Here is a 14,269-nt window from a genome sequence, read left to right on the forward strand (position 1 = left end):
TCTGGCTATGGTCCAGAGAGTCAGAGTTCTCCACCTGGGACCTCAGGGGGCCTTAAGGGTCATGCCTCCTTTGGTAGAGAACTAAGGACTGTGGGGATGAGGGGCCTGTGCCTCTTGAGGGCAGTTTGAGGGGAAGAGGGGCAGGGACTGAGGTTCCTGCTACACCTATGTAGGCAGCTTCTGCTTCAAATCCCCAGGAACAGCAGTGAAGTCACTCCTTCCACTGGTTCTGGCTGGGGAGTGCCACCTGTGCCTGTCCTGAGATGTGGGGGCTGTCTCCCACCTAGGGCAAGGGTCAGCTCTATCTAGGAAGCTCCAAAGGTTTGGGGAGGATTCTCCAGGCAGCCTTGACACAGCATACCCCTCCTCTCTGGCACTACAAGTACCACCACATATGCCTAGGGTCCTGTGCTCCGCAGCAGTTCACAAAAGTGCACCATGATTCTTACAAAACGTACATGAATTATAGACATTTTGAAAAATAAAAAGAGATTAAAGTCAACAGGTTACCTCAGAGCTTTCCAGTTTCTTCCATGCAGAGTTCACTTCACAAAAATTGGATCAAGATACAACTAATGATTTTTTTAAAATTCAGCAATATTATTTCATATCAAAACCCACATAAAACCATCAGATTTTTTTTTTTATTTTTTTGGTAGTGGGGATTGAACTCACCACTGAGGGGCACTCACCACTGAGCCACATCCCTAGCCCTATTTTTTTTTTTTTTTTGTATTTTATTTAGAGACAGGGTCTTACTGAGTTGTTTAATGCCTGGCTTTTGCTAAGGTTGGCTTTGAACTCACAATCCTCCTGCCTCTGCCTCCCGAGCATTGTTGAGCCTCTGCCGTCCATCAGACAGAGCTCTTGCCAGGGCAGAGAGGGACTGAGCAGTCCTTTGGACTCACCTGAGAGACACACATGCCGCTGTAAGGAGACGGGCGCTTTCCGGGCTGTGCACTCTGAAGGGAGGAGGCAGGGCCTCTGGGAGGCCGGGAGCAGCCGCCCGGAGTGTCCGGGGAAGAGCCCCACCGCAGGCGGCCACGTGAGCCGTCAGAACACAGGATTTTCCTCAGGCTTGTGGGGCCACGAGTAGCACCTTGGCTGCGGGCAAAGCCTGCGCTGTCCCTGGGGCTTTGATGCAGACCTGAGCCGACACCGAGGAGCTGGCGAGGCGCCACCAAGGGACTATCCCACGCGACCCGGAGGGAGGTGGCGTGAGTAGAGGGGCCGGCCAGGAACCTTGGAGGTCCCTTAGGCGCTAGATAGAGACCTGAGACGGTTCCACGGGGCCAGAACCGTGCACCTGGTGAACCCACGCCCCCGGGCAAAATGGTGTCAAAACCACGCTGTGTCTCCAGGAGGGAGGAGAGCGAGGGGGCGGAAAACCCTCTGGGATGGGAAGAAAAGAGGGTGCGGCCCGAGGCCTGGGGCGGCCTGGGGGCGGACCTGAGATCTAGGGAGGTTCGCAGGCGCAGGGGGCTGGGTTCGCGGGCCCTGCGGGGAGGACCCGGGCAGGGCAGCGCAGAGTCTGGGTCTCCAGAGAAGCGGGCAGTGCGCGTCCGACCCGTCAGGACCCTGAAACACCGAGGAGAGCACATCTCCCTAAGACATTAACGTGCTCGGTGCAGATCTCATTCCTGGAAGTTCAGGGTCCAAGACTCACAAAAGTGTCCTAGTGACATTTGATGCTACGCAGCAGACCGGGCGGCACACGCTAGCCCACGGGACCTCTTCCAGGCGCAGGTCTGGCCCCGGGCTGGTGAGCGGGTGCCAGGAGTCCGGGCCTCCTGCCCCGCGCACCACCGTCGGATGCCAGCTCCGCCTTCCCCAGCGCAGGTGGGACCCGGCGCGTGGCGCTGGAGGACGAGGGTCTGGGGCTCTGCCGGTGCGCACTCAGCGAGTGGCCGGGCGCCATCCCGCCCAGGCCGGCCGACACGCGAGGACCTCGGGGCGCAGGATTCTCTCCGAACCCAGCGCGCGCAGACCTGGGGGTACCGCGGGCCCTCGAAGGGCGCCAGCGTCACAGGCCCAGACACGAGGACCCTGGCGGGACCCGAAGCCTGGAGGGACCAGAAGGCGGGGCGGCACCGGCCGGGATGAGGATGCCCGCGCGCGCCCCCTGCCGCCTCCCCCTCTCTGGCCGCTCCGGGGCGGGGCGGCTCGCGTGCCGGGGTGGGGCCGTCCTTTTGCGCCCGCCCTGCCGCCTGGTCCCCGAGATGCGAGCGCCGACCGCCGCACGGCCACAGCTCCCGGCCAGGGCGGCTCCCCGCGTGGTACCGCTTGAGCCTCCGAGCTCCGCCGGCCCCGGGTAAGTGCCCTCCGAGGGCTCTGCCGGCTTCCCCGCCTCCCCACCTCTGGCTGCTTTGGCCGCCCGGGACACCAGGGACCTCGGCTTCCACCCATCCTTGGCGCCCTGAGGCTGTTGGACGTGGCGGGCATTCTGGAGTCGGTGGGGGTTCCTCACTTAGCACCTAGACCTTTGAAGGAAGCCAGTCTACTTCACCGTCCGGGTCCTCAGTTTCCCCTGTCCCCTCCCCCGCTGCTGATGGACGTGAGCTGACCTAATTTGCCCTTGGCTTTCTGCGCAAGTTCTTTCGGAAGCATTTTAGACAGACTCTGGCAGGGGGCTCCCTCAGACCACCTGAGCCCTACCAGGGGCCAGTGACACGGTGGGCAGAGCCTGGTGAGGGTGGCAAAGTGGGCCTCTCGGTTGGGGTCAAACATTTCCAGGCAGGGCTCAAGCTTGGGAGGGAATTCCAGGGTTCCAGGAATTTGCTCTGTTAGTGGCAATTTCGCTCCTCAGAGTCTTCAGTGGCCGAAAATCCCAGATGGTGGATACTTTCAGAGAAGGATGAGGGACTAGGAAGCTGGTGGTTACTGGAAACTGAACGCACAGACCTGGGTGGGGAGGCGGCCTGTGCCAACTCGCTGGGAGGGGCCAGTCCACAGCTGTGACTGGCCCCCCAGGGCTCTACCTGCCAGGGCCCGGGCCTTGACAGTTCCAGCTCCTGTGTGTAGCTTCACAGGCCTGTTTCCTGGTTTGTTCCAGAGTTTGGGTCCAGTGGGTCAGTCTGGGGTGGCCACCCCAGCTGTCCTGAGGAAGGAGGGGGCTTGCCTCCTCAGGACTGCGACCAGCAGCAGGCTGTGAGGGTCCTGCAGAGGGTGTGTGCCCACGCATGTGTGCATGCATGTGCTCTGGGATGTCTGGCCCACAGAGCGTGGGTACTGGACAGTGTGTAATGCCTTCTCCTGGCCTGGCCGAGTGATCCACAGCAGAGGATGCTCCAGGTAACAGAGGATGGGCCCACTTCTTAGCCCATACCCACCACTGGGGCCTCCTGCCTCACTCTGCAGATTCCCAGAGGGGTCTGGGACCCCTTAGAGTGAAGGTCTGGGACAGTGGGCTTTCATCAGAGGAACAGCTAAGTGGCCCTCACTCAGCCTCACGGCAGCCATGTAAGTTGATGGTTGTCACCCACTCACAGATGATGTCAAGGTGGCACCTAGGGCTCTGACCAAGTGTGGCTTCCCATCTCCAGCAAGATAGTACCTCCTGATGATCCCAGAGCTGTTGAAAATGCAGGTGGATGAGCTTGGGGACACCGGCCTTGGACAGTGTAGATGGGCTGCCTGAGGGTGCTCTCTGTTTCCCTTCCGCTTGGTTTCTAAAATGAGTGGGCACTGCTCTTGTAAACGGCCAGGTTTCCTGGAGAAGCACACTCACCATTTTGTGGACAGGAGGCCCACGGGCTGCCCGTGGCAGGCCACACTAGGCAGTGCAGGCTTACTTGTGAGAGGCACTTAGGGGTTTGTCACTGGGAAGGACCCTGGCGCAGGCCACCAAGGTCCTCCCCCCATGACTGGGAGGCATCCCTGCCTGCCTCCAAAGCAGGGAAGGAGGCTGTTCCTAGCAGACTAACACAGCCCCCCTAGGAGGGGTTCTGCTGGGAGTCTGGCTCAAGGGACAGAGGAGGGTACACAGTGGGAGGGGGCATCTGTGCAGTGACACCACCCCCTTTGCCCAGGACCCTCAGACAGGCAGCAGGCATAGGGAGAAACCAAGTGGTGTGGGTGAGGGTGGCCGTGTGGGATTCTTGCCCCCAGCCCCGTGCAGTGGGCTTCTGGATCAGTGCTGTCACTCTGGGCGTTTTGTGCCAGCACCGGCATTTTAGGCCGCGCCAGTGCCGAGTTGGACATCCAGGAGAAAGTGGCTTTGGGCATGTGGCAGCCACAGGGGTACCCAGTGAGTGGTGGGTAAGGCTGGGGAGGGCATCTTGGCTCCCACCTGGGTTCCTGCTGCTTGGAGGGAGTTTGAAATGTAGGTGAGTGGGGACTGTCTGCGTGGGCCACCGGGCAGCAGCCTCTGCCCTCCTCCATCTTCCTGGTGTTCTGGCCCCTTCCGTGGCCCCAGAACCCTGCCTACTCTGAGGATTGGGCCTCATTTGGGCATGAGGGTGGGTCAGGGTGGCAGTTCTGGGGTTGGGGTCTCTGGGGATATGGGGTCAGCCCCTCCCCCTCACTGTTTCTGACTTGGAGGGTGGTCCGGGGGTTTGCTGCAAGCCCGGTCTTCTCAGGGTGCCGGGAAATGTCCCTGGCCTGTTCCCCCCAGGCTGGGCCAGGCCTGGGTGCGGCTTGGGAGTTTCCTGTCTGAGTTGAAAGACCTTGCCGTCCAGATGGGATGGCCTTGCCTACTGGCCTCCCGCCTCCACATGCCCACTCTGGTTTCTTGGAGAAGTGTACTGGTCAGCCCTGGGCGGCTCCCAGGGTGAGGCAGGAGCTCCACACCACTCCCAGGAAGGCTGCCCCTTCTGAAGGCCAGCCCCATACCCGTGCCCCTCCACCTCACTCAGCCACTGCGCCCCACCACCGCCCACCCTCCTCTCATCCAAGCCCGGACACCTCCTTCTCTGGGAGTCATCCCATTGCCTTGACTCCCTCAGGCCCTTCAGCTCCCAGAGGCCCATCTGTGCCCAGCCCAGGGAGTCCAGGTCTGTCCTGCCCTCAGAGTCCTTCTGAACACTTCAGAAGCTGCACCTATGTGTGTTAATGTTTAATTTATGTCTTTTTCCTGAAGTACAGTGCACATCCCTGAAGCTGACCGTGCACACTTGAGTTCTGTGGTGCTTGGCACATTCAAAGGTGTGTGATTCCTACCTCTGTCTGGTTCCCAGCGTCATCATTCCTGAGTGGCCTTAGCCATTTAGCAGCCACGTCCACTGCCTGCATTCTGGGTGCTTGTGTAGGTAGAGTCAGGTGACCTTGTCTGGCCTCCCTCAGTGCCACCCCCAGGCTCAGCATGCTGCTGTGTCCTGGCCCCATCCCTTCCTGTGGCTCTTCCATCGTGTGCACAGGCCATGACTAACCTATCTGTGGTGGACACGTGGGCTGTGTGCCTCTCTTGGCTGCGGTGAACAGGAGTGTGCATTCTGGTGCAGGTTCTGCTGGAACGTATACTTTCAGCTCTGCGACGTCCCTTGGAGTGGCCTTGCTGGCTCGTGGGGGACTCTGCCAGGCACCATGGCAGCTCTGCAATATCCTGTTCCAGTCCCCACCCCTAACAAGATTGCTGGGCCGTTAGTATGAGTGCTGTTGGTGTGAGTGCTGGGGCCTCATTTCACGGGGTTCGATGTCCCTTTGCTCAACGTGCAGGAGGCTGGGCTCTGTGCACTGACCACTCGTGTGGCGTTTGTAGAGAAGCTCAAGCCCTTTGTCCATATTTTAATTGTTTTCTTACCTTTTTGTTGTTGAGCTGCAAGAGTTCTGTCTGTTCTGGATTTTAGGCCCTATCAGATGTGAGTTGTCAATTTCTGCTCGTTTTAGTCAGCTTCTTCAATACTGTGACTAACAGACTGGATAGGAACAATTTTAGTTTATTCAGGGGCTCACAGTTCCAGGAGTCTCAATCCATAAACAGTGGCTCCATCTGGGGCTCAAGGTGAGGCAGGGCATCATGGCAGAAGAGTGTGGTGTGGGGAAGCAGCTGACATGATGATCAGGAAGCCAAGAGAGAGGAAGTGTCCACTCACCAGACACAAAATGTACACCCTAAAAGCTCTGCTCCCAGGGACCAGTCTCCTCCAGCTCGCCCCGCCCACCTTCAGTTACCACTCACTTGATCCTGCCGGGGGTTGATCCACTGATGGGCTAAGACTCTCAGGACCCAGTCATTTCCCTTCAGACCTTCTTACCTTGTCCCACACGTGAGCTTTTGGGGGACCTCACATCCCACAGCACTGCTCCTGTTCTGTGGTTGTCTTTCACTCCATGTTTTGTTTTCTTTCCAGCTCGGGCCACACACTGCTGCCCAGGCTGATCCTGAGCTCCTGGGCTCAGGTGATCCTGCCTCCTCGGCCTCCCCACCTGCGTGTCCCTCACCCAGCTTGTTTTCTTGATAGGGTCCTATGAAGTGTAGTTTTTAATGTTCACACAGTCCCATTTATTCAGGTTTTTCTTTTGTTACTGTTTTTTGATGCCAGTTTTAATCATGGTCAGATCTAAGATTGTGAGTACTTATTCTTGTGTTTTAGTTTTAACTCTTCATTTAGGTCTCTGTCAATATCACATTATTTTCTCGTTTTGCGTGAGGAAGGGTCCAGCTTCATTCTGCAGCATGTGGAGATCCTGTTGGCTCTGCATTGTTGGTTGAAGCACTGCTCTTCCCTATGAGTAGCTGGGAATTCTGATTGAGAATCAGTTGGCTGTAGCATGGTTATTCTTGTGCCACATTTTCTCATTTTAATGCTTTTTAAAAAACACCTTTTTTTTTTTTGTGATGCTGGGGATTGAACCCAGAGCCTTGTGCATGAAAGGCAAGCACTGTACCAGCCACAAACCCGTTCTTTTTCTCTTTTTTTAAATATTTTTTAGTTGTTGATGAACCTTTATTTTATTTATTTGTATGTGCTGCTGAGGATTGAACCCAGTGCCTCACACATGCTAGGCAAGTGCGCTACCACTGAGCCACAACCCCAGCCCCCCCAACCCGTTCTTTTAATGAAGGAACTTTTCGAGTCTTCCAGACAAGTGGAGAGAGGTGTACAATGAGCTCGTTAATTTGCCAGTGAGCACAGGTGGTCAGTGATCACTGAACCTGGCTCTGCCACCCAGGCCTCTTGGCTCCACTGCCTTCCACTCTGTGTCTGAATGAATCGCTGGCTCGCCACTTCCTTCCTCGGTGTTTTAGGGTGTATCTCTAAAACATGGACTTTAACCAGACTTTCCTGTTTAATCTAAGTTTTTAATTTGAATTGAGAAACTTCAGAAATACTGACTACAGTGGTGGAGTAGAAATACTGACTACAGTGGTGGAGTAGAAATACTGACGACTACAGTGGTGGAGTAGAAATACTGACTACAGTGGTGGAGTAGAAATACTGACTACAGTGGTGGAGTGGAAATACTGACGACTACAGTGGTGGAGTGGAAATACTGACTACAATGGTGGAGTAGAAATACTGACTACAGTGGTGGAGTGGAAATACTGACTACAGTGGTGGAGTAGAAATACTGACTACAGTGGTGGAGTAGAAATACTGACTACAGTGGTGGAGTAGAAATACTGACTACAGTGGTGGAGTGGAAATACTGACGACTACAGTGGTGGAGTGGAAATACTGACTACAATGGTGGAGTAGAAATACTGACTACAGTGGTGGAGTGGAAATACTGACTACAGTGGTGGAGTGGAAATACTGACTACAGTGGTGGAGTAGAAATACTGACTACAGTGGTGGAGTAGAAATACTGACTACAGTGGTGGAGTAGAAATACTGACTACAGTGGTGGAGTAGAAATACTGACGACTACAGTGGTGGAGTAGAAATACTGACGACTACAGTGGTGGAGTAGAAATACTGACTACAGTGGTGGAGGTGTAGAAATACTGACTACAGTGGTGGAGTAGAAATACTGACGACTACAGTGGTGGAGTAGAAATACTGACGACTACAGTGGTGGAGGAGTAGAAATACTGACGACTACAGTGGTGGAGTGGAAATACTGACTACAGTGGTGGAGTAGAAATACTGACGACTACAGTGGTGGAGTGGAAATACTGACTACAGTGATGGAGTAGAAATACTGACGACTACAGTGGTGGAGTGGAAATACTGACTACAGTGGTGGAGTGGAAATACTGACTACAGTGGTGGAGTGGAAATACTGACGACTACAGTGGTGGAGTAGAAATACTGACGACTACAGTGGTGGAGTAGAAATACTGACTACAGTGGTGGAGTAGAAATACTGACTACAGTGGTGGAGGAGTAGAAATACTGACTACAGTGGTGGAGTAGAAATAACTGACGACTACAGTGGTGGAGTAGAAATACTGACTACAGTGGTAGAGTAGAAATACTGACTACAGTGGTGGAGTAGAAATACTGACTACAGTGGTGGACTAGAAATACTGACTACAGTGGTGGAGTAGAAATACTGACTACAGTGGTGGAGGAGAAATACTGACTACAGTGGTGGAGTAGAAATACTGACTACAGTGGTGGAGGAGAAATACTGACTACAGTGGTGGAGTAGAAATACTGACGACAGTAGTGGAGTAGAAATACTGACTACAGTGGTGGAGTAGAAATACTGACTACAGTGGTGGAGTGGAAATACTGACTACAGTGGTGGAGTAGAAATACTGACGACTACAGTGGTGGAGTAGAAATACTGACTACAGTGGTGGAGTGGAAATACTGACTACAGTGGTGGAGGAGTAGAAATACTGACTACAGTGGTGGAGTGGAAATACTGACTACAGTGGTGGAGTAGAAATGCTGACGACTACAGTGGTGGAGTAGAAATACTGACTACAGTGGTAGAGTAGAAATACTGACTACAGTGGTGGAGTAGAAATACTGACTACAGTGGTGGAGTAGAAATACTGACTACAGTGGTGGAGTAGAAATACTGACTACAGTGGTGGAGTAGAAATACTGACGACTACAGTGGTGGAGTAGAAATACTGACGACAGTGGTGGAGTAGAAATACTGACGACTACAGTGGTGGAGTAGAAATACTGACTACAGTGGTGGAGGAGTAGAAATACTGACTACAGTGGTGGAGTAGAAATGCTGACTACAGTGGTGGAGTAGAAATACTGACGACTACAGTGGTGGAGTAGAAATACTGACGACTACAGTGGTGGAGTAGAAATACTGACTACAGTGGTGGTGGAGTAGAAATACTGACTACAGTGGTGGAGTGGAAATACTGACTACAGTGGTGGAGGAGTAGAAATACTGACGACTACAGTGGTGGAGTAGAAATACTGACTACAGTGGTGGAGTAGAAATACTGACTACAGTGGTGGAGGAGTAGAAATACTGACGACTACAGTGGTGGAGTAGAAATACTGACTACAGTGGTGGAGTAGAAATACTGACTACAGTGGTGGAGTAGAAATACTGACTACAGTGGTGGAGTGGAAATACTGACTACAGTGGTGGAGTAGAAATACTGACTACAGTGGTGGAGTAGAAATACTGACTACAGTGGTGGAGTAGAAATACTGACTACAGTGGTGGAGTAGAAATACTGACTACAGTGGTGGAGTAGAAATACTGACTACAGTGGTGGAGTGGAAATACTGACGACTACAGTGGTGGAGTGGAAATACTGACTACAATGGTGGAGTAGAAATACTGACTACAGTGGTGGAGTGGAAATACTGACTACAGTGGTGGAGTAGAAATACTGACTACAGTGGTGGAGTAGAAATACTGACTACAGTGGTGGAGTAGAAACACTGACTACAGTGGTGGAGTGGAAATACTGACGACTACAGTGGTGGAGTGGAAATACTGACTACAATGGTGGAGTAGAAATACTGACTACAGTGGTGGAGTGGAAATACTGACTACAGTGGTGGAGTGGAAATACTGACTACAGTGGTGGAGTAGAAATACTGACTACAGTGGTGGAGTAGAAATACTGACTACAGTGGTGGAGTGGAAATACTGACTACAGTGGTGGAGTAGAAATACTGACGACTACAGTGGTGGAGTAGAAATACTGACGACTACAGTGGTGGAGTAGAAATACTGACGACTACAGTGGTGGAGTAGAAATACTGACTACAGTGGTGGAGGAGTAGAAATACTGACTACAGTGGTGGAGTAGAAATACTGACGACTACAGTGGTGGAGGAGTAGAAATACTGACGACTACAGTGGTGGAGTGGAAATACTGACTACAGTGGTGGAGTAGAAATACTGACGACTACAGTGGTGGAGTGGAAATACTGACTACAGTGATGGAGTAGAAATACTGACGACTACAGTGGTGGAGTGGAAATACTGACTACAGTGGTGGAGTGGAAATACTGACTACAGTGGTGGAGTGGAAATACTGACGACTACAGTGGTGGAGTAGAAATACTGACGACTACAGTGGTGGAGTAGAAATACTGACTACAGTGGTGGAGTAGAAATACTGACTACAGTGGTGGAGGAGTAGAAATACTGACTACAGTGGTGGAGGAGTAGAAATACTGACTACAGTGGTGGAGTAGAAATACTGACGACTACAGTGGTGGAGTAGAAATACTGACTACAGTGGTAGAGTAGAAATACTGACTACAGTGGTGGAGTAGAAATACTGACTACAGTGGTGGAGTAGAAATACTGACTACAGTGGTGGAGTAGAAATACTGACTACAGTGGTGGAGGAGAAATACTGACTACAGTGGTGGAGTAGAAATACTGACTACAGTGGTGGAGTAGAAATACTGACTACAGTGGTGGAGTAGAAATACTGACGACAGTAGTGGAGTAGAAATACTGACTACAGTGGTGGAGTAGAAATACTGACTACAGTGGTGGAGTGGAAATACTGACTACAGTGGTGGAGTAGAAATACTGACGACTACAGTGGTGGAGTAGAAATACTGACTACAGTGGTGGAGTGGAAATACTGACTACAGTGGTGGAGGAGTAGAAATACTGACTACAGTGGTGGAGTGGAAATACTGACTACAGTGGTGGAGTAGAAATGCTGACGACTACAGTGGTGGAGTAGAAATACTGACTACAGTGGTAGAGTAGAAATACTACAGTGGTGGAGTAGAAATACTGACTACAGTGGTGGAGTAGAAATACTGACTACAGTGGTGGAGTAGAAATACTGACGACTACAGTGGTGGAGTAGAAATACTGACGACAGTGGTGGAGTAGAAATACTGACGACTACAGTGGTGGAGTAGAAATACTGACTACAGTGGTGGAGGAGTAGAAATACTGACTACAGTGGTGGAGTAGAAATGCTGACTACAGTGGTGGAGTAGAAATACTGACGACTACAGTGGTGGAGTGGAAATACTGACTACAGTGATGGAGTAGAAATACTGAAGACTACAGTGGTGGAGTGGAAATACTGACTACAGTGGTGGAGTGGAAATACTGACTACAGTGGTGGAGTGGAAATACTGACGACTACAGTGGTGGAGTAGAAATACTGACGACTACAGTGGTGGAGTAGAAATACTGACTACAGTGGTGGAGTAGAAATACTGACTACAGTGGTGGAGGAGTAGAAATACTGACTACAGTGGTGGAGGAGTAGAAATACTGACTACAGTGGTGGAGTAGAAATACTGACGACTACAGTGGTGGAGTAGAAATACTGACTACAGTGGTAGAGTAGAAATACTGACTACAGTGGTGGAGTAGAAATACTGACTACAGTGGTGGAGTAGAAATACTGACTACAGTGGTGGAGTAGAAATACTGACTACAGTGGTGGAGGAGAAATACTGACTACAGTGGTGGAGTAGAAATACTGACTACAGTGGTGGAGGAGAAATACTGACTACAGTGGTGGAGTAGAAATACTGACGACAGTAGTGGAGTAGAAATACTGACTACAGTCGTGGAGTAGAAATCCTGACTACAGTGGTGGAGTGGAAATACTGACTACAGTGGTGGAGTAGAAATACTGACGACTACAGTGGTGGAGTAGAAATACTGACTACAGTGGTGGAGTGGAAATACTGACTACAGTGGTGGAGGAGTAGAAATACTGACTACAGTGGTGGAGTGGAAATACTGACTACAGTGGTGGAGTAGAAATGCTGACGACTACAGTGGTGGAGTAGAAATACTGACTACAGTGGTAGAGTAGAAATACTGACTACAGTGGTGGAGTAGAAATACTGACTACAGTGGTGGAGTAGAAATACTGACTACAGTGGTGGAGTAGAAATACTGACTACAGTGGTGGAGTAGAAATACTGACGACTACAGTGGTGGAGTAGAAATACTGACGACAGTGGTGGAGTAGAAATACTGACGACTACAGTGGTGGAGTAGAAATACTGACTACAGTGGTAGAGGAGTAGAAATACTGACTACAGTGGTGGAGTAGAAATGCTGACTACAGTGGTGGAGTAGAAATACTGACGACTACAGTGGTGGAGTAGAAATACTGACGACTACAGTGGTGGAGTAGAAATACTGACGACAGTGGTGGTGGAGTAGAAATACTGACTACAGTGGTGGAGTGGAAATACTGACTACAGTGGTGGAGGAGTAGAAATACTGACGACTACAGTGGTGGAGTAGAAATACTGACTACAGTGGTGGAGTAGAAATACTGACTACAGTGGTGGAGGAGTAGAAATACTGACGACTACAGTGGTGGAGTAGAAATACTGACTACAGTGGTAGAGTAGAAATACTGACTACAGTGGTGGAGTGGAAATACTGACTACAGTGGTGGAGTAGAAATACTGACTACAATGGTGGAGTAGAAATACTGACTACAGTGGTGGAGTAGAAATACTGACTACAGTGGTGGAGTAGAAATACTGACTACAGTGGTGGAGTGGAAATACTGACTACAGTGGTGGAGTAGAAATACTGACTACAGTGGTGGAGTAGAAATACTGACTACAGTGGTGGTGTAGAAATACTGACTACAGTGGTGGAGTAGAAATACTGACTACAGTGGTGGAATAGAAATACTGACTACAGTGGTGGAGTAGAAATACTGACGACAGTAGTGGAGTGGAAATACTGACTACAGTGGTGGTGGAGTAGAAATACTGACGACTACAGTGGTGGAGTAGAAATACTGGCGACTACGGTGGTGGAGTAGAAATACTGACTACAGTGGTGGAGTAGAAATACTGACTACAGTGGTGGAGTGGAAATACTGACTACAGTGGTGGAGTGGAAATACTGACGACTACAGTGGTGGAGTAGAAATACTGACTACAGTGGTGGAGTAGAAATACTGACTACAGTGGTGGTGGAGTAGAAATACTGACTACAGTGGTGGAGTGGAAATACTGACTACAGTGGTGGAGTAGAAATACTGACTACAGTGGTGGAGTAGAAATACTGACTACAGTGGTGGAGTAGAAATACTGACTACAGTGGTGGAGTAGAAATACTGACTACAGTGGTGGAGTAGAAATACTGACTACAGTGGTGGAGTAGAAATACTGACTACAGTGGTGGAGTAGAAATACTGACGACAGTAGTGGAGTAGAAATACTGACTACAGTGGTGGTGGAGTAGAAATACTGACGACTACAGTGGTGGAGTAGAAATACTGACGACTACAGTGGTGGAGTAGAAATACTGACTACAGTGGTGGAGTAGAAATACTGACTACAGTGGTGGAGTAGAAATACTGACTACAGTGGTGGAGTAGAAATACTGACGACAGTAGTGGAGTGGAAATACTGACTACAGTGGTGGTGGAGTAGAAATACTGACGACTACAGTGGTGGAGTAGAAATACTGACGACTACGGTGGTGGAATAGAAATACTGACTACAGTGGTGGAGTAGAAATACTGACGACTACAGTGGTGGAGTAGAAATACTGACGACAGTGGTGGAGTAGAAATACTGACGACAGTGGTGGAGTAGAAATACTGACGACTACAGTGGTGGAGTAGAAATACTGACGACTACAGTGGTGGAGTAGAAATACTGACTACAGTGGTGGAGTAGAAATACTGACTACAGTGGTGGAGTAGAAATGCTGACTACAGTGGTGGAGTAGAAATGCTGACTACAGTGGTGGAGTAGAAATACTGACGACTACAGTGGTGGAGTAGAAATACTGACGACTACAGTGGTGGAGTAGAAATACTGACTACAGTGGTGGAGTAGAAATACTGACTACAGTGGTGGAGTAGAAATACTGACGACTACAGTGGTGGAGTGGAAATACTGACTACAGTGGTGGAGTAGAAATACTGACTACAGTGGTGGAGTGGAAATACTGACTACAGTGGTGGAGTAGAAATACTGAC

Source organism: Urocitellus parryii, chromosome 1 (genome assembly GCF_045843805.1).
Source record: "Urocitellus parryii isolate mUroPar1 chromosome 1, mUroPar1.hap1, whole genome shotgun sequence".
NCBI lineage: Eukaryota > Metazoa > Chordata > Mammalia > Rodentia > Sciuridae > Urocitellus > Urocitellus parryii.